Raw genomic sequence first — 22,403 nt, 5'->3', positions numbered from 1 at the left:
AGCATCATCCCAAGCAGCGTAAGCAAACAGCAAGCAACAATACAAACACAGGCATACATATAATTTCATAGACAAAACATCAACATATGGAAAACACAACTATAAATCCGGTTTTACAGAAACACGCTTTTCACGAACAATATGACAACAACACTTACACAACTGCAGTTACAACGTTTCTCTTTTACCGTACATGTACACATGGCCATCACTTCATCTCAATATCCTCGGGTCCCACCCGTACTGTAACGGTGACTCTCCGAGCCTGACAACTCACGACCTTTTAAATGTACCCTTTCCACCCCAGGTTACGAACCTGGATCCCCTAGTAAAGACCTATGGTATCTTTCCTGTTTTAGACTATATGAGAAGTGTTACCTTCTCACATCGGGACTTGCACCGAATCACCAAGATCTCACTTTTGGGTTTACGTTCTCGGTCTGCTTAGTCTGCAACCTAATTAGACCATATGGAAAGTCCGACAGACTAAGGTACAAACAATTAGCCGTAGTTTCACGTGGGTCCCACCCTGCGTCTCTATACGCAGTGACTCTCCACCTCACAACTTTATTCACGTGGGTCCCACCCTGCGTCTCTATACGCAGTGACTCTCCACCTCACAACTTATGTCTTTACTTTTGCTTATACTCATCCAACACTAATTTTCCACCCGATAGTTCTTTGGCCCTAGGCCAGCAGTCTATACCCTCCCCGGGGCCGACAACCTCATAGGCATACAGTTACTAATCACAGACTTTGAGTATAACAGGTGTCTGCTTACCTTTTTCTCTGAATTTTGTTTCCAACGGCTGCAGCCCACAGGATGCTCGGTCCCCTGTTCAGGTTTTCGACCTTTGTGCTGACCTTCAGGGCCCCACGTTACGCCAATAAATATGTCGGAACTCAGAGCCCGTCTCTGAGGCGACACATCGAGGGTGGATTCTTTGCTCAGAGGATTCCCAATAATGCCCAGCCAATTCTAGAAAACACAAATATAATAGACACAAACCGCCAATGAAGGATCCTCAGTCCTGGATGAATAAAAGCAAAACTTCTTTATTCCATGCAGGTTTCAATGAGCTCAATAAAAGCTGGGTACTTCACATCAAAATGAACAGCACATCAACAAATGATAGAGCATGCCAAAGTGAAGAAGTACACTGACTGTTGTTTCACGCTCGTATTTATACCTTGTGGCCACCGTGTCTTACTATTTTTTCTACTTCCTTGACCTTGAAGAATTCCCTTATGTCTCGGTCTTACCTTCTTTGTCCATAATTCCCTTATGTCTCTGAATTTTGCCTTCCTTGTCAATTCCCTTATCTTTGGCCTTGGCGTTCATTCTTTCAACAATACCATATTTGGAGTTCCTGTGTTTTTCAGTTCCCTTATTTTCCGGCCCATAATTTTATATTAAAAAATATGAGTGAGTATAAAGGCTTTTACTTTTCTCTGGTTTTAACCATACATTCTTCAGTCTTTCAAGTGTGAACAACCTTTTACGGCCTATTTTGTCCTCCTGCATTTGCAATGGGTAAGTGTTATGTTTTATTCTTTTATAATGCTGTTCTGCTATTCTACTTTCATTTGATTGAGTTATAACATTGTTTATAGTTTGTTTACGTACTATGCTTGATTAATTAATGGTTGTAAGCGCCTAAGTTATATTTTACCTTGTGCATTCTGAACTGATTGTTACTCAGTGTATATGATTTTCTTGAGTGTTATCCTTTACTTGTGCTCAACCGTCACTATGATATTCCCTTTTAACATCTTATCTCTGTTGGTCTCATTCCCCAGCTCCACCACGCCGATCAGCTCGGTCTCATTCCCCAGCTCCACCACGCCTGCCTCCCAGACCATCGGCCCTGGGTGCTCTTCGCAGACAGTACCGCCAATTTCAGCTCTCCTCTCTTGCTGCTGAGTTTACTCATTTTTAGAACAGCTCTCTAGCCCAAATATCCCAGCTAATGCCTTCGTGCCTCCTCGCATTTCGCGGGGTCTTACAATGCTTGATGGGAGTACACAGACTTCCCTGATCTCAGCCGTCGTCACGACTGCTCCTGTTTTCCTGACACGACACCACAGTTTTCTCCCTATCCTTCACACTGGTCTACCACTGGTTCTTTCCTGCTTCTCCCGTTCCGCCAAACCAGCGTGCTCCTGTGTCTTCACCCATCCCTGGACCAAGCTACGCTTTTATGTCCCCTGTCCATGCTTCTGTGTCTTCACCTGGGCCTAGATTCAACTACTCCTTCATTTCCCCTGCTGCTGCAGAACCCCATACACCCTGCTATTTCAATAAAGATGCTTAATCTCCCTCAAGTTTGTTTCTTGTCCTTTTTTGCCTATTCCATACACTCATAACATTCAGTCAGTTTCTAGCCTACTCACACATGTAAAACCTTATTATTATTATTAATACTTGATGTACATAAAGGTTTGATTAACATATAGATCAAATAGTGTTTTGTCAAACTTCATCTAATAAGTTCTATATTGCTTATTAAGTTAATTAGGTTAATTTAGTTTGATAATATTAGTTTGATTATAACACACACTAGATATGGTTGATTGAAATATTTTTCTCGACAAAGGAGTATGAGGAGAGGTAAGTAAAAATAGGGTAAGGGAAAGAAGGGAGTAGGAGGAGAGATAAGCAAAATTAGTGTAAGGGAAAGAAGTGAGTAGGAAGAGAGATAAGCAAAAATAGGGTAAGAGAAAAAAGGGAGTAGGAGGAGAGATAAGCAAAAATAGGGTAAGTGAAAGAAGGGAGTAGGAGGAGAGGTAAGCAAAAATAGGGTAAGGGAAAGAAGGGAGTAGGAGGAGAGATGAGCAAAATTAGGGTAAGGGAAAGAAGTGAGTAGGAAAAGAGATAAGCAAAAATAGTGTAAGGGAAAGAAGGGAGTAGGAGGAGATAAGCAAAAATAGGGTAAGGAAAGAAGGGAGTAGGAGGAGAGATGAGCAAAATTAGGGTAAGGGAAAGAAGTGAGTAGGAGGAGAGGTAAGCAAAAATAGGGTAAGGGAAAGAAGGGAGTAGGAGGAAAGGTTAGCAAAAAAACGTTAAGGGAATAAGGTAGAAGCAGGAGAAAGGAGAAAAAAACAGGGTAAGGGAAAGAAGGGATTAGGAAGAGAGATAAGCAAAAACAGGAAAAGAGAAAGGTAGAGAATGGCAATCAAAAGCCAGTCAGTGCACTGGTTCTGCCTCGGGTTCTGCCGCCCAGCGCGAATAATATATGTGTACTGTTCTAATCTATTGTGCCAAAAGCCAGGCAACGTGGCTTAGTGCACACAAACGCCCTGGTTCTGTCACCTTGTAAAGAATTTGGCCTTCATCTCTGCAGGCTGATAAAACATTACAAAGACTCATCCTCTGGAGCTCAGAGCAGCCACGGTGTTCATTTAGGTGCATGGGATCCTCTCCCACAATATCCAACATCCCATGCCCAGAAGAGAGCACCGTGGCTGCTATGAGCTCCAGGGGAATCTCCATAGGAGTTTAAAATTCCTCAACAAGGCAACAGAACCAGAGGGGGAGGGTGCAGGGAAAGAGAAAGAAAAGCCCATGAATCAGCTTCCTTTCTCTGGCTAAACCCTCCAGACGCACATAGGCGTTTCGAGTGCTTGGCCCCCTTCGATTGCTACCGTCCCCCAATATCCCGACGACACATCAATTAAGAACCTAAAAAGTTGAACCTCCAGAACGCCTGCAAAAAGCCATCTGACGGCCTGGAACGGTGCAAGCCGACGCCCTGGTTCTGCCACGCCGTCACGGATTTGGACTTTGTCTCTCACGCCAGACACTTTGTCATATATCAAAGCAAACACCCCTTTGGGGTGAATTGCATCATGGGAGACGGCATTACCCTTCTTGTGCAGAAGGGCATTATGGGTATCAAAGTGGGCGCGGTCATCAAAATACATGAAGGGGGGCATGTGACATATCCACGGACTCAGCGTAGCATAGGGAGTTGGACGGTGGGTAATATAATGACATCACGTGACGTCACGTCAGGCCACGCCCCCAACATTAGTCCAAATAAGCACGAAAAAAAACATGCTCAGAAATGGGCGTGTGATATGTCAAATTATTTGGCACAGTGGGGGGAGTTGAACCCCGGCTGAATCGAAGACGTCATGTGACGTCACAGGCCACGCCCACCGAGCAAACCTATTAGCTTACCGTGTCCCTAAACTCGTTTGGACCCGGACGTGTGACACATCAAACCGCTCGGCACGGTCTGGGTAATATCCGGCGGAGTTCCATATCTACGCTGCGTGACGTCACATGACGTCAGGTGGACGTGAACGCACAAAAAAACACAAAACGATAAAACTCGAGAGACACGGGCGTGTGACCTGTCTAAACACTCGGCACGGCGAGGCGAGTTGGACGCTGGGTCATGTGATTACGCCATGTGACATCACCTGCCCCGCCCGCTGTCTGTCTTTACTCTGATCTCTGGTATAACTGTTATTAATTCACTCTGACCTCTGGTATAACTGCTATTAATTTACTCTGACCTCTGGTATAACTGTTATTAATTTACTCTGATCTCTGGTATACCTGCTATTATTAATTTACTCTGACCTCTGGTATAACTGCTATTAATAATTTTTTTCTGATCTCTGGTATAACTGCTATTTCTAATTTTATCTGATCTCTGGTATAACTGCTATTATTAATTATATCTGATCTCCGGTATAACTGTTATTAATTTACTCTGACCTCTGGTATAACTGTTATTAATTTTCTCCGACCTCTGGTATAACTGCTATTAATACTTTTCTCTGATCTCTGGTAAAACTGTTATTAATTTACTCTGACTTCTGGTATAACTGTTATTATTTTACTCTGACCTCTGGTATAACTGCTATTAATATTTTACTCTGACCTCTGGTATAACTGCTATTAATAATTTACTCTGACCTCTGGTAAAACTGTTATTAATTTACTCCGACCTTTGGTATAACTGCTATTAATAATTTTCTCTGATCTCTGGTATAACTGCTATTAATAATTTACTCTGACCTCTGGTATAACTGCTATTATTAATTTACTCTGACCTCTGGTATAACTGTTATTAATTTACTCTGACCTTTGGTATAACTGTTATTAATTTACTCTGACCTCTGGTATAACTGTTATTAATAATTTACTCTGACCTCTGGTATAACTGTTATTAATTTACTCTGACCTCTGGTATAACTGCTGTTAATAATTTACTCTGACCTCTGGTATAACTGGTATTAATTTACTCTGACCTCTGGTATAACTGTTATTAATTTACTCTGACCTCTGGTATAACTGCTATTAATAATTTACTCTGACCTCTGGTATAACTGCTATAAATAATTTACTCTGACCTCTGGTATGACTGCTATTAATTTACTCTGACCTCTGGTATAACTGCTATTAATAATTTACTCTGACCTCTGGTATAACTGCTATTAATAATTTACTCTGACCTCTTGTATAACTGTTATTAATTTACTCTGACCTCTGGTATAACTGCTATTAATAATTTACTCTGACCTCTGGTATAACTGCTATTAATAATTTACTCTGACCTCTGGTATAACTGCTATTAATAATTTACTCTGACCTCTGGTATAACTGTTATTAATTTACTCTGACCTCTGGTATAACTGCTATTAATTTTCACTGACCTCTGGTATAACTGCTATTATTAATTTACTCTGACCTCTGGTATAACTGCTATTAATAATTTACTCTGACCTCTGGTATAACTGTTATTAATTTACTCTGACCTCTGGTATAACTGTTATTAATTTACTCTGACCTCTGGTATAACTGCTATTATTAATTTACACTGATCTCTGGTATAACTGCTACTACTTTACTCTGACCCATGGTATAACTGATATATCAATTATTATTGGTTTTATTATTATTATTATTATTATTATTATTATTTTTATTATTATTAGCAGAAGCTGAAGTATGGGATTACACAATGGAAAGTCAAAAGTGGAGTCACACAGTATAATGGGGATTCTGGGGCTGGTTCTTCCTACAGTCTATCAACATGATCCGTGAGTCAGACATGTCTTGTGTCACTGTGGTGAAATCATGTCATTTACATTCGTTTTGACAGCAACTTCATTCAGTTTCTATTTATGGCCTCTGGTGTGATACTGTACCTCCTTTGCAAGAAGTTTTGGTTTGGAGCATAGGTCCTGCTTTATTTGTTTAAAGGATCAATTCCTCCAAGCCTTATTGCTGTTTTTTTCTCATTGGATTTCAGCAGAATACACATTCTGCCACATCCAGAAAAGAAAAGAATAAATGTAAGAGCAGCCAGAGAGCAGAGCTGTATATAAGTGTACAGAGATCTGATACTTCAGTAGAAACTTAACTGTAATGGACGGTGAAGATTTAGAGTCATGATTTCAGCAGGTTCAGCATGGTTTGTAGGTGTGCTGGTGCTATACAAATATAAGATACTATAAAAACGTGCCCTTTTATTCTCATCTAATCTAAATGTGTGTTGCGTTCTAATCTATTTGTGTGTGAGTGTGCATGGAAAGAGAAAGAAAAGAGGAGAAAGAAGGAGAACCTCGTGATGCTTGTCATCGTTTTCATTGCTTGTGCTACATAAATATCACTGCGAAACGATTCAAAAGCAGGACCTCCAGAGCGCCTGCAAACTGCGCTGCCAAAGACATTGCCAAAATGCCTTAGTGTAAGAGAACGTCCTGGTTCTTCCACCCTGTAGGGGAAAGTGGATTGGATCTCTGGAGCATGAAAAAAAGTTTTAAGGGACTCATGCTCTGGAGCTCAGCAGAGCCTCTGTGCTCTTTTGGTCTTGAGATGTTGCATGGTGAGCCTCTGGTTCTTCTGTTTTTCAGGGGGATTTTATCTAAGGAACATTATACAAATTTCAGGGACTCTGAAGCTCGGACAAGCCGCTGCACATTGTTCGGCACGTGCGACGTCGGATGGTGATGTCCTGGATCTGCTGCACTACAGTGCATAATACCGTAAGGTTTTATCACGGTATTCAATTCTGTGGAAAAATGTTTTTATATGGTGTACGACACGGAAATAAGAAGTTAAATTACATTTATCTTCCTGAATCGCACTGGATGGTTCTGGAAGATGAGAGAACATGTTGGACGTGTTCTGGTGTTTGGCTGCTACTTTCCCTACCACATGTTTCACACAAAGGGAAATTGTCTTCCACCAGCAGTCCCTCAGCATTTTCCGCTACCCAAAATATTTTCAAACCTTTGACTTTAGCCTTTTAGAAGGGGCATAAATTATCGTCAGTGTTCCACCTTACGCCATGCTTCTCCTCCACGTGGAGACTGTTTACGTCAGAGTGCGCATGTCTCTTTTACACAGCACACACGCAGTGTACTAGCATGAAAAAGCAGCTAAGACACGTTCTAAACTTCTACATTTGGATCTACAATTATTCACGCTATTTTGAAATGTCTGCGATAACAATACTGTGCATATTCATTACTGCGATTTACTGCATTACCGAATACCGGCACACGTCTTATACTAATCTATCGGTATATATCCCTGTGAAACCCCCTTTCAAGAAGTTTTGGTTGCTAGCATAGGTTCTGATATCAGTAGGTGAAAGATCATGCTTTCCGATCCTTATGGTGCCATTTTCTTCTGTTATTCCAGTGAATTCTCATCCTCCAGATTCAGAAAAAAAAGAATAAATGTGAGAGCAGGCAGAGAGCAGAGCTGTTTATAAGTGTACAGACATCTGATACTTCAGTAGAAACTTAACTCTCATGGACTGTGAAGATGGAGAGTCATGATTTCAGCAGGACTCCATGCCACCACTAGCACAAAGAATAATACATTGGTTAGAATGAAAGTTAAGGAAGCAGAAACATCATGTCAAACCAAATGAAATTTACCTAGCGGTTCTGATTTCACCACAGTGACACAAGACATGTCTCTGGACCCTGAACCATGAGCACTGACTCCTTATAAAACCATAATCTGACGTGGCTTAGTGCACACAAACGCCCTGGTTCTGTCACCTTGTAAAGGATTTGGCCTTCATCTCTGCAGGCTGATAAAACATTACAAAGACTCATCCTCTGGAGCTCAGAGCAGCCACGGTGTTCATTTAGGTGCATGGGATCCTCTCCCACAATATCCAACATCCCATGCCCAGAAGAGAGCACCGTGGCTGCTATGAGCTCCAGGGGAATCTCCATAGTAGTTTGAAATTCCCCAACAAAGCAACAGAACCAGAGGGGGGAGGGTGCAGGGAAAGAGAAAGAAAAGCCCATGAATCAGCTTCCTTTCTCTGGCTCAAACCTCCAGACGCACATAGGCGTTTCGAGTGCTTGGCCCCCTTCGATCGCTACCGTCCCCCAATATCCCGACGACACATCAATTAAGAACCTAAAAAGTTGAACCTCCAGAACGCCTGCAAAAAGCCATCTGACGGCCTGGAACGGTGCAAGCCGACGCCCTGGTTCTGCCACGCCGTCACGGATTTGGACTTTGTCTCTCACGCCAGACACTTTGTCATATATCAAAGCAAACAGCCCTTTGGGGTGAATTGCATCATGGGAGATGTCATTATCCTTCTTGTGCAGAAGGGCATTATGGGTATCAAAATGGGCGCGGTCATCAAAATACATGAAGGGGGACTTGTGACATATCGACGGACTCAGCGTAGCATAGGGAGTTGGACTGTGGGTAATATAATGACGTCACGTGACGTCACGTTAAGCCACGCCCCCAGCATTATTCCAAATAAGCACAAAAAAGAACATGCTCAGAAATGGGCGTGTGATATGTCAAAGTACTCGGCACAGTGGGGGAAGTTGAACCCCGGCTGAATCGAAGACGTCACGTGACGTCACAGGCCACGCCCACCGAGCAAACCTATTAGCTTAGCGTGTCCCTAAACTCGTTTGGACCCGGACGTGTGACACATCAAACCGCTCGGCACGGTCTGGGTAATATCCGGCGGAGTGCCATATCTACGCCGCGTGACGTCACATGACGTCAGGTGGACGTGAATGCACAAAAAAACACGAAACGACAAAACTCCGGAGACACGGGCGTGTGACCTGTCTAAACACTCGGCACGGCGAGGCGAGTTGGACGCTGGGTCATGTGATTACGCCATGTGACATCACCTGCCCTGCCCCCTGTCTGTCTTTGCTCTGATATCTGGTATAACTGCTAGTACTTTACTCTGACCTCTGGTATAACTGCCATGACTTTAACTTTACCTTGACCTCTGGTATAACTGTTATTAATTTACTCTGACCTCTGGTATAACTGTTATTAATTTACTCTGACCTCTGGTAAAACTGCTATTATTAATTTACTCTGACCTCTGGTATAACTCTTATTAATTTACTCTGACCTCTGGTATAACTGCTATTATTAATTAGCTCTGACCTCTGGTATAACTGCGATTAATTTACAGTGACTTCTAGTATAACTGTTATTAATTTACTCTGACCTCTGGTATAACTGCTAATTTACTCTGACCTCTGGTATAACTGTTATTAATTTACTCTGACCTCTGGTATAACTGTTATTAATTTACTCTGACCTCTGGTATAACTGTTATTAATTTACTCTGACCTCTGGTATAACTGCTATTAATTTACTCTGACCTCTGGTATAACTGTTATTAATTTACTCTGACCTCTGGTATAACTGCTATTATTAATTTACTCTGACCTCTGGTATAACTGCTATTAATTTACTCTGACCTCTGGTATAACTGTTATTAATTTACTCTGACCTCTGGTATAACTGCTATTATTAATTTACTCTGACCTCTGGTATAACTGCTATTATTAATTTACTCTGACCTCTGGTATAACTGTTATTAATTTACTCTGACCTCTGGTATAACTGCTATTATTAATTAGCTCTGACCTCTGGTATAACTGCTATTAATTTACTCTGACCTCTGGTATAACTGTTATTAATTTACTCTAATCTCTGGTATAACTGCTATTATTAATTTACTTTGACCTCTGGTATAACTGCTATTATTAATTTACACTGACCTCTGGTATAACTGTTATTAATTTACTCTGATCTCTGGTATAACTGCTATTAATTTACTCTGATTTCTGGTATAACTGCTATTAATTTACACTGACCTCTGGTATAACTGTTATTAATTTACTCTGACCTCTGGTATAACTGCTATTATTAATTTACTCTGACCTCTGGTATAACTGTTATTAATTTACTCTGACCTCTGGTATAACTGCTATTAATTTACTCTGACCTCTGGTATAACTATTATTAATTAGCTCTGACCTCTGGTATAACTGCTATTAATTTACTCTGACCTCTGGTATATATATATATATATATATATATATATTTTTTTTTTTTCAAATATAATGTGCACATCAATGCTACTGCAATGTCCACTAGATGGTAGCATTTTATTATTACAAAAATCACAGAAGTTCAGTTTTTTATTACAGTATATTTAACATTTTATTAGAATTACACTTAAACTGTATAAAAGTTTGATATAATGAATATTATCTATCTATCTATCTATTTATCTATCTATCTATCTATCTATCTATCTATCTATCTATCTATCTGTTTGTATGTTGTATTGTATATTACAGGAATGATTCTGTCGCTGTTTAAACCAATATCCACATTTCTGTCTGGAGCTGCTGTTAACTTATTACTCACTCTTATGATCTTATTATCACTCAGATAATAATAATCCAGACAGGGTTTTAGTGATCTGTACGATAGTGTTTATTGCTTTACTGTATACAGTATGCACAGTTTCAGTTCATTTAATAAACTGTTTAAATTGAGTTCTTTATTGTCTCTTACTGAAGACACAATAAGTGTTATGCTTATTGATAATGATTGTTGTTACATGGGTAAAAGATCAGATATCTGGGGGTCCAGAGCACAAATTAGCCAGAGAGCCCAGAAACCCTACACAGTAAAATCAGCAGTGTGAATTTAACACTTACTGTTGATTTGAACACGACTAAAGATCATATAAAACTTTCTTTCGGCTTCTCCCGTTAGGGGTCGCCACAGCGGATCCTCCGCATGCTTGATTTGGCACATGTTTTACGCTGGATGCCCTTCCTAACGCAACCCTCCCCAATTTATCCGGGCTTGGGACCGGCACTGAAAGTGGCTGGGGATGGTTCCTGACCGAATCGAACCCGGGTCGCAGCGGTGAGAGCGCTGCATCTTAGACCACTAGACCACCAGGGGACCACACGACTAAAGATCATATATGGTCCCAATATATCCAGAGTTAAAATGACACTCTATGTAGTGTTGAATTGATAGTGTTAAAACGACACCCTGTAGTGGTAGAAAATGACACTGAGAGTGTAGATTGTAACACTGACTATTGTTCTAAAAGTTTTACACTAAGGGTTATTTAACACCTCTGCTGTTGTTTTTCCTGTGGATTACTCTACAAGTGATATCCAGAAAGTACTCTTTTAGTGCACATGTCATGTGTACATATAGTTCTATGGTGTCAATGTGCAGGATTAAATCCAGTCTTCACACAGATGTAATTATTCTTTTTTATTTTTTTGAAAATGGGCAAAGTGTCTACATTAAAACATGGCAGATGTGTAAACAGTTGATTTAGATTTAAGTTTGGTTGCACAGAATGGACAAAACAAACAACTTCACAGACTAAATCTGAATTAAATGACAGTAGAGTACAACAAAGCAAAAACAATGATCAGACCCATAGGGCATCTGCACATCAAAAGGTGTGTAATAAGTAAGTTCAGTTACACTAAACACTTTCAGAGATGCACTGGATCTGTGTTCAATTCTGTAGGCAAATAGATGCTCATCAAAACAAACAGTTTTCAGCTGCGATGTGATCAATTCTTTAAAAGTCCCAAATTCTAATGAGCAATCTGCTTGAGCACATTTCAGTCAAAGTGATTTTCCAGGCAAAAGCCCATGAATTAACTTTAGATGTCGAACAAGAACATTTGTGCTTCCACACAACAAAAACGAATAAAACTAATCATTTTCCTATGCAACCAAAACTACTAGAGGAATCTCGCTCTGAGTTCAGCTACTCTTGGACTCTCTTTGACCTTGCCAATGTCAATCTGAAAAACTGCTGTGTGTACAAATGTGTAGATGTTATGCAGGACTTTGCTGTAAGATTCACCAAACACAAAGTGAGCCTTGAAAAGTTTATCAAAAGCACCAAGACCACTCACTGACTTGCATGATATGGCTTTCTTCTCAAGAATGAAGTAGTATCCATGAATGCTGTTCTTCTTTGTACCCATAGCAAGCAGGAATGGCTGTGTGAAAAGATCTACAATTGACTCACTTCATTAGTTTTATAGAATACAATCAGCCCAACAGACACTGATTTGAGCAGATCACAGGTAGTTACAGAAAAGACCAAATTGACCTTTTTAATGATAAGATGTTTTTCAGCTTGGGCCAGTTGTTCAAAAAGTTTAATCTGGATCAAAATGATCCGGATTTGGAAATCCCATTTTTTCCTTTTCAAGATCAGGTAATCTGTCTTACTTTTATGCCGTTTTTTCAAAGCAACATTGGACTGGGTCACCCTGATCCAGATACAGTTTTTAAGCTAGTCTGGACCAACATGCAGCAGTGAGCAGGGAACACCAGCTTTGCAGCATAAAGGCAAGCAATGTTTCCAGGTGTGGCTGGGCTGTGGTTGGTAAAAGTCAATAGTATACAACTAGAACGGAAAGCAGACTACACCACCCCGTTTCTATAAACGGGGAAATTTAGACTCAAAATAAAGCACACAGGTTTGTTTCCACTAAACACAGGAGACGTGAATATAAATACAAAAATGCTTTTATTTCTCCATAAGAATAATTAGCTAAAATATAAAAGAACTGTTGACCAGGCAGAAATGAGAAAAGAAATAAAATACTTTCAGGCTGAGGCTTACCAGTAGAGTGGATAGCTGCACAGTGAGTATCTTAAGACACCCAACTCACCCAAGTATGCTCCGCACAAACACCCACACACACACACTAAGTGAGAGGGATGCAATGGACACAGCAAAAACACTGAGAGAAGCACCACCACCACAAAGGTCAAAACAGCTAGCTTCGCTCACTGGAGGCCTTCAGCTCCTGAAATAAACAAAAAACAAACAAGAGTATAAAAACAATTAATCAGAACACACATACAGTTAAACAATTTGCATTGGATCAAGTTCAAACCATGAATGACAAATCTGGACCATTTACTGGCCACAAAGGTTCAAAGAGGCAGGAGCTCCACTAGGTTGGAACCACAAGCTCATGAACCTAGTCACAATGGCTCAACAAGGAGTTCAAATAAAGAACAAACACAAAAGGGAAAAGAATGAAAACAAAAACAATCAGGGTTCAAATCAAATCACAAAAACAGCAAATTAATCAAGGAAGAAACTAAGAGATCTCAATAAATACTCCAATCAATATATTTAAACAGGGAACAAAAACTTAATCTTCCCAGGTACCAGATATTGAGTGTTCTTCCACGACATCTGACGATTCCAATACAAATGGTCACAGAGTAATAAAATCTGTAGGTATCTGTAGGTGTTGGAAAGGGGCTTCAGGAAAAGTAAGCGCAGTATGTTGTACAGGTCGATGTATGTTAGTTTTGGCACAAGTCAAACATGAATCCAACACTAGCTTGGTTGTTTTAGCCACATCAGCAATACAGTATAATGCGTTTATAGCCTGTATGACTTTAGCTATGCTAATGTGTGACATCCCATGGTAATGCTTCACCAACACTATTAAAGCTAGTTTAGGCAGAGCAATTTTGCCATGTACATCTCCTGATACCAGCAGAATCTGATTTACATTGTTTGGAAGCCCAATACTTGATGTCCTCCTCAGTAGGCTGACTCTGAAGTATTTTTAGGTCAATGTCTGGTATATTGGAGATATGTGACATCATCGAGATCTCAGGATTTGTATGTATTGTGTCCAAATCTATTGGTTGTTTTGCTGCTTCCTTAGCTACTTTATCCGCTAACGTGTTTCCCTGAATTACCTCTGAATCACCTACGGCATGTCCTTTAACCTTCACTATGGCCACTTTGGCAGGGAGTTGAACAGCTTTTAAAAGGTCGCCTAGGAGATTAAAATGTGCTATGGGCTTTCCATCAGCTGTTTTAAAGTCTCTTTGCTTCCATGTTTCAGCAAAATCATGCACAACACCATAAGCATACTTAGAATCAGTGTATATAGTCACTACTTTACCTTCAGACAACTGACATGCTCTTGTAAGTGCCACCAACTCTGCAGCTGTGTGCAGATGTGTATGGTAATGATTTAGCTTCAACTATTTCATCAGGTAATCTTACAACCGCATATCCACATAAATACACATCATCAGAAGGTTTTAAACATGAACCATCTACATATAGACAATCCCCCTCTTCCAGGGCTTGTTGTCTAATGATTTGGAAAGATACGCAACAGGGCGATATCTGTCACCGTGTTCCTGGACTAGGATCCCCGCAGCCGTACCACCACGTTTTTGCACATAAAGGTGAAAAGGCTTAGCATTATTCGGAAGACCGAGAGCTGGAGCAGACTGTAGAGCCTTCTTGAGGGCAGCAAAACTGTCAGTCATTTCATGAGTCCACAGAATGAGATGTGATGATGGAGCTTTATGATCAATAGCACTACGCAAAACTTTATTATGCTGTGCGCAGTCAAGGATCAATGCTCGACAGGAGTTCATCAGTCCCAAGAAACTCTGCATCTGTTTCACAGTCTGAGGTCTTGAAAACCTTTATCTTACTTTGGCCTTCTGAGATCACATGGCCCAGACCCAGATAGCAAATTTTTTCTGGGCCAGAAAGGGCTGAGTTCAGGCTGTTCTTTTGGCTCACATACCACCACGGCTTACGGTCCTTAATTGGCTCTAAAGCTGCATGCCTGAAGTAATCCAGACTTTAGCCAAAAGCAGACCATAACTCAGCCACAACCCATTCACACCTCCAGAAATCAGCCACAGCTGTCCCGCTACAAAGCCAGAATTTCCAAATTGACCAGATTTACCCCAGAACCCACCCACAACTTATCCAGAAGCCCACAAAAAAAAGCCATAACTGTACCAAAATGATTTAACTATGTAAAATGTGTATATTCAAAAAGCACAACCACACAAATGCAAATTAACGTGTTTATTGTAATTATTGTTTAAAAAAAAAACATGGTAATAAAAAATTATACCAAAGCAATCAAAACAAAATACAAGAATAACACAGCAAAGAAAAACTACATTATAAACAAAATTAAACCAATAGTGCGATTAAAAACAAATGTAAGTGTTGTGCATAAATTAAAAGAAACTAAACAAAAGCTAGTTATGAAAGACCAAAAACATTTTAATACTGTGAAAGGCAAATATGAAAATGACAAAAGAAGTGTGAAAACAAAATTAAAACTAAAGAAAACAATAGTGCAAATTTTAAACAAAATTAACTTGTGCATAAATGGTGTAAAATAACCCAAATGAATGCTGGTTAAAAAATAAATAAATGTACAAAGTGTAGAGTAAATATGAATAAGACTTAAAACAACAGCCACAAATAAAATGGAAATTAAGCAAAGCCAAATAGTCACACAAACAAACAAACAAACAAACCAGTAGTGCAATTTAAAACTAATGTAAAAGTTGTGCATAAATGAAGTAAAATAAACCTACAACCAGCATTCATTTGTTGAAGACAAATTAAATAAAGTAAATCTACTAATGTGCAAATAAAGTAAATGAATAAACAAGTAAAATGTTGTGCATAAATGAAGTTATGCTGGTTTTAAGAGACAAATTAAATACAAATGAAATATACATGTGCAAATCAAGTAAGTGAATAAAAGCAACAGAATAAAAGGATACTAACAATTAGGCAAACAAAAGCTGGTTGTTAACAGAAAAGGGGTAAGGCAATGGTTTGATTAAAATCTTTGCAATGGTGTTCTTTTTTTCCTGCCACCCTCCAGATCACCAGCCAGATAAAACTACCGCCTAATAACCTTTTCGACTTCTAGCTCTGTTGTCTGAGAGCATGCAGGGTTTCGTCTCACAGCCTCTAAAATAGAAGCATACAGACACAAGGTTAAATACATTTACATTATTGCTTTCTGCCCCTATGTTTTATGTATTTAGATTACATGACACAAAGATTCTTAACATTCCTCCATGTGAAAGTCATAAAAACAAAAGCTGCAAGACGACATATCATAAAACCACTTACCAATCACAACGTTTTTCAGTTCAAGACCTTGGAATGGTGTTTTTCCATTTGCGCCTTTCCAGTTCATCGTTTTTGCAAAGTCATTTTTTTATTGTCTGTTTCATTATACGCCAAATTTTGTCCTTAGCATCCACCCCACCAAGCAAGCCAAGTTCAATTACCTGAAATGTTAAAACATGCTTTAGTGTTTGAACACTTGTGATTTCTTTTAGATTGTATGGCGTTGATCACACACTACAACAGGAATTAGAACCAGGTTTGTAAGTGATAACAGCAGACTACAGTGCATAACTTTTACGGTTACCTACCACTTTCCGTCTTGTTTCAGGACTGGATCGAAGATTACTTTCAAGGGAAGTTAGGGACCTTAAATCTTCCACTGGAAAAAGAGTGGGACTTAGTTCATTTTCCTCTGTGATCTCCCTTACATTGTTGGATTTCAGGTCTTGAATCATCCTTACAATGTTTCTTTGCTGCTCCATAACGACTTCAAGCTTGGTTAACACATCATGAAGAAGTGCTGAAACATTAAACAGAAATTGTAAGGTTATCACTTCATCCCTGCTATGACATAAGCCTTAAACAAACATTGAGACACGGTTTCCCAGACAGGGTTTAGATTAATCCAGGACTAGGCCCTAGTTATATAAGAACATTTAAAAAAATAAATAAAATAAAACATTTCTACAAACAAACCTTGCAAAAACAAAACTGTTGTGGGAGAGACAAAAAAAAAAATCTTGAGACAAAACAATGGCACTGATGCATGTTAAGATGTCAGTACAAGGCGTTTTAAATTGAAGCGTCTGAAACATGCATTTTATTCTGGGACTAGGATAAGCACTGTCTGGTACACCGCCCTTTGTGTGTGAATTAAATAGAACTTAAATTTTTTTGAATGGATCATCTATTGAATAGCTTCTTCTGGGTGTTTCACGATGCCACAGAGGTTGTGTTGGCTCCTCTGGAAATTGTAGCGTTGATCCTCTTTGCCACGACATATGACTATAATTTTCTGCTTCTGGACCCATCTGATGGGCAGTATGGAAAAGAGTCTAAGCTGGTGACTGTGCAGGTAGGTCTATTGCTTGCCGTAACGACTTTCCTAGAGCACTTTCAAAGTTCTGCCACTGAGAGGTAGGGCTTCTTTCCATCAAAGCCTGTTTTGAGGTCCCTGGAACCTGTGTCACAGATGGGGACCTTTTGGGGTCTGTGTTGTAGAGGACTTGGTTGAACCTCATCTAAAGCGGAGCAAGCTCTTTGTGATAGTGGTTGTATGTATGGGGCTTGCGGCAAATTCTTTTTCGGTGCAATGGTCTCCTCATCTGTATCGTAGTCGTCCAATAGACGCCGGTTTCATCTACAGAGAAGAAAAGAAAATGAGTAATACATCTAAAGAAACATGGTCCTTTCTACAACTGCAGTGACACAAGACATGTTGCACGTCTGTTTTAAAGAATTACATAATTACACAAGCTTACTTCACTTTCTCTGACTGCAGATCCGTTTGTTGCTCTGCAAGAGGCAGCTTCCGACCTGCTGCACTGTAATTATCTATGATAGAAAAATCAGTATGTTGTTTGCCGGTAAACCTTTAAAATTAAATGTATTGTATACAAAAAGGATTTATACATACTTGCAGTATATAGAATTCTAACTTTATATGCCGCCCAAGACTCCTGTGGTTGCTCCAAATTCCTTGTGGCTCTCTGAACTCCTTCACCCTTGTATGGAGGCCATAAACACACTTCGTCCTTTACCCAGATTGCAGGCACAACCTCAACTTCTTGTGGAAACTTCAGTTTCCACAAAGCTCACAATATGGTACATTATTTCTGCAAGCAAAACACGGACACAAAATAAAAAGGTAATGTAAGGGCAAACACAGTCTACACAAGTATGATGCATAAAGACATGTACTTTGTTCCCAACCACAACATATTCAACTAAATAATAGGGCTAGACGATTAATTGAAAAGTAATCGAAACTGAAATTCAGAAACTCTAACCGACCTTATTTTATCATGTAGGTTAATTTCGGTTTTTACTCCACTTAAAGGAAAACACCACAGTTTTACAATATTTTACTATGTTCTTACCTCAACTTAGACGAATTAATACATACCTATCTTTTATCAATGTGTGCACTTCATCTTTGTACAGTGTGTCGCGAATGTGTTAGCATTTAGCCTAGCCCCATTCATTCCTTAGGATCCAAACAGGGATGAATTTAGAAGCCACCAAACACTTTCATGTTTTCCCTATTTAAAGACTGTTACATGAGTAGTTACACGAGTAAGTATGGTTGCCCAAAATAAAACTTGTGTTTGGAGCCAAAGGAATGAATAGGGCTAGGCTAAATGCTAACACATTCACAAAGCGCTGTACAAAGATTAAAAGTGCACGCATTGAAAAAAGATGCCCGATTGAGTTTTTACCGCACATTTTGCATGACGCGTCAAATGTGAATCGTTCATTAATCGTAATCGATGCCAAATGTTAAATTAACCGAGGTTTTGATTTTAGGTCAAATCGTCCAGCCCTACTAAATAAGCACACGCACACTTATTTCAACTTCATTGTAAATGTAGAAGGGGAAAACCGCAAACCTGCCTTCAACCCTCAAGAGGCAACCTCACATACTTGCATATATTTAGTCTAAGTTTTGCACATTTGTGCTCCAATGACAGATCTGAAACCACAAAAACTCCTATTTCCTGAGAATTATCTGGGTAATCAAACAGAGTGTCTTTCTTGGTATACTCTTTATAAACAACAAATGCATCACCTTTAAACAAAATAATGTTTTGTACCAGAACAACACCATTGTTAATGTCAATACAATTATCACCTTCTGAAGTTTTAATGACCACACCATTCCTACTTAATTGTCTGTACTGCTCAACGGCTCCATCAAACAAGTCTGGTACTGGCCCATCAGTGTGCATGAATTTTGTCTGTGTATTTAATCCCTGTACATCAGTGCTGCTCTTTGATTGTACAGCTTCTATTTCAGACAGCCTTCGAATAACTTGAGTTAGGGGACTGTGCGGTTTCCTAATCATTTTTTTCAACTTCTGCAAGTAATTTTCAAAAGGAAACCATGATATTAGGTCTAGATGACCATGCAGTCTGACATCACTACTGAGGTGAATCAGTCCATGTATATTGTACACTACAAAATCGGGGCCATACAACTTACTGAAATGCTTAACAAATGAGACTAGCAATGTGTTGGCAAAGTCATTCATCGTCAAACAGAATGACGGATTTGCTAAAATGCAAATTGCAACAGACAAAAGCATGAAGTTATTGTACACTTGTTCAGCCAGAAAACCTTTTAAGAACAACTGGTCCAGTATATAGAAGAAATTGCCTAAATTCTGTTGCTTTCCATTTCAATCTTTCTTCCAGGCTTCTAGGCTTTCTAGCAAATTCAACTGGGACAAAAACTTTTAGATTACATAATCTCTCAGATATAGCTTTGAGCTAACGAAAATGCCGTGTGTGTGTGTGTGTGTGTGGGGTGGGTGTGTGTGTGTGTGTGTGTGTGTGGGTGTGTGTGTGTGTGTGGGTGTGGGGGTGTGTGGGTGTGGGTGGGTGTGTGGGTGGGTGTGTGTGTGGGGTGTGTGGGTGTGTGTGTGTGTGTGTGGAGGGAGGGTGTTAGGCGATAAGCAGAGGTGGAGGGAAAACTCATTTTTTACTATCACTCCTGTACACTACGTGTCCCTAAACTTTAAAATTTTTACTTTTTCTTCTTTGCTTATCTTAATTTTCGTCACAATCTTCGCTTTCTGGCTTCGCTTCGCCATCTAGCAGCGGCGTCTCGAGCTCGTAACTCAAATTTTTGCTCACGTAACAGAGCAAAAAAATCGACTGAGTGACCGCTCGTACCTCGGAAAACTCGTACATTAATGCACTTGTAGGTCAAGGTACCACTGTAGTTGTGAAAGGAAGGAGGAAGACAGTGAACAATGACTTTCTTGGTAGGCTACTGTTTAGATACAAGCCGTTTTAGCGCGTTGAGTCTGGGTTAAGGGAGAGCTCGCTAACTCCAGTTACAACAGAAATCATATAAGCACAGACAGGTTTCCAAAACTCGTGCTTTTTTATTTTTCTTGGCAACCGCGTTACGGGTTAGTCAAAGAAACTTAGAAATAAGCATCAGAAAATAATAAGGACATAATCCTCAGTCTCACACGCACACACGCAGTAATACCGGAAGTATGCAGTGACGTGCTGTTCCCAAAATGCCGCTCTGCTCTTAAAGGAGCCACAACGTATTTCACCCGTTACACCATGTAACAGACAATGTCTTTCTGTAAAGCCTGTGTAAAGTTCATTAGTTTCATTGTAGACCTGCAGCTTATAGACATGTTATTTATGTTCAAAATAAAAATATTTGTAAAATTCAGTGGGTGCGGCTTATATAAGCCGCTTTATAGTCCGGAAATTACGGTAAATAGCTAAACTGCAAGTGTTTCTATGGCTTAAAAACTACTCACTTAATATTACATCAGGCATCTTAGATAATCTACTAAACACCAAGAAATCTGGGAATCATACTGAGGACGACTGAGGGACTCATACAGAACTTACAAAAGGTGAAAATATTTACTGATGTTCCAGATGGAAACATGATGCATTAAGAGTTTTGAATTGGATAATCAGAGCAAATTGTATTTATAGTTTAAAAGCAATTGAAGCCTAAAAATGTTTTTTAGCTTGTTTCTTTGGTGGACTCTGCAGCTGACAAATAGATGGTTGATCCGTCTCCGTTGGTTGTTGTTTTGAGAGAGGTCTATGGGCTTCTCCTAATTACTTGACATTTCATAACCTTGGTCCTCAAGTTACTCTAAAAATGCTTCAGGAACCTTTATGCCACATTCATGAGCAGCTCTGCTGATGCACTCTCCTCCTCTGTAGGCAGACATTGGCAGATCTGGCAAACATAAAGGGATTCTCAGCTGGAACGTCACAAGCCTTCAAGAGCACAACTTCTGAGCTTACAGAGCAACTCATGATGTTTCTTCTCCAGATGGGCATGCAGGACTTTGACATCCCGAGTGAAAGGAATGCTCTGTGGTACATTCCACTTGGCTTTCTTCAGTGTAGTTTTAGCACCAGCAGAAATGTATTCATTCCACCTTGCCTGATGTATTTTTCTGAAGTCTCGAGCACAATCAGCAACTCTTTTCCTGCCCTGAGGTTCCTCATCTTTGGGTTTTAGTGGACAGGTTTTCATGTTTCCAAAGGCTGTGCTTGTTGTAAAGGCCTTGGCAGTAGATGCAGTGATGCAGTGATTGGTCTGAGCTGCTTTCAGTCATGACATGTCCAGAAGAACTTCTTGACTTAGTTAAGCTGATTTTGGGTATGTAGTCAACATCGCTGTAGACTGTGTCACTGTTGCTACTCTCTGAATACTGAATGAGAGAATGAACATTTACTGAAATAGTACAAAATGTTTTTCCCAACTAAATGTGTTGTGCTCACATAATTGAGTGCACAACTGGCAGAAACTTAACAGATGTTTAACAGGAAGAGGTCGTGTTTGGAAAGCAGTGGTTACTGTATATTAAGTTGCAATGTGTTGTGGATACTTAAATCAAAGTCAGTGTAAAGAGCATTATTTAATAATTATTAGAGCATATGACACTGCATGACAAGTTACATACCTGTCTTTCTCTAGATGCTCTTAGAGTACACCAGAAAGAGGTGACATACAAACAAATATATATTATAAATAGTTTCATATAATATATTTAGTACTACAGTCCAATGCACCAAGACCATCCCAATAATTCAGCAAATCATTTTTTTAGATTCGACATTTTATCCCCCTCTCACCCAAAACAATCAAGTTCAAGAGAATCCTGAGTTACAGCTATTAATATTCCTACATATACAGTTCCCAGAATTGTGATGTCAGCTTTTCTGCAATGATAAAAAAAAAAGAAGAAAAAAAGAAATCTAAGGTGAATGAAACTATAGCGGACCCCAACCTAATAACGACTAAACTTTACAGATGGTCTCAAAGACGTTTTATTAAACCTTGGCAACTTAAACAGATCACCGTAAGAGCTTATGCCCTTTAGGGGGGGTGCTAATCCAAATATACAAGTATAATGTTACAAA

The 22,403-nt window shown here is 39.6% G+C and overlaps 1 protein-coding gene and 1 long non-coding RNA gene across 3 annotated transcripts in view; both read right to left on the bottom strand.

Moving 5' to 3' along the window:
• LOC124377359 (NACHT, LRR and PYD domains-containing protein 12-like) overlaps positions 1-22,403 on the bottom strand; it is an 839,056-nt gene that overhangs the window by 295,993 nt on the left and 520,660 nt on the right. The window lies entirely within an intron of this gene.
• On the bottom strand, positions 15,830-18,099 carry LOC124376866. 2 transcript variants are annotated; one of them, XR_006923932.1, is made up of 6 exons: positions 17,905-18,099; positions 17,750-17,822; positions 16,730-17,628; positions 16,577-16,647; positions 16,269-16,429; positions 15,830-16,103 (listed from the first exon to the last, which is right to left on the bottom strand). It is a non-coding gene; the product is annotated as an uncharacterized LOC124376866 (long non-coding RNA). The 2 variants fall into 2 exon arrangements; XR_006923931.1 differs by having other exon boundaries at positions 16,577-17,628.

Source organism: Silurus meridionalis, chromosome 23 (genome assembly GCF_014805685.1).
Source record: "Silurus meridionalis isolate SWU-2019-XX chromosome 23, ASM1480568v1, whole genome shotgun sequence".
Classification (NCBI taxonomy): domain Eukaryota; kingdom Metazoa; phylum Chordata; class Actinopteri; order Siluriformes; family Siluridae; genus Silurus; species Silurus meridionalis.
This window is presented reverse-complemented; position numbering and strand designations above follow the sequence as displayed.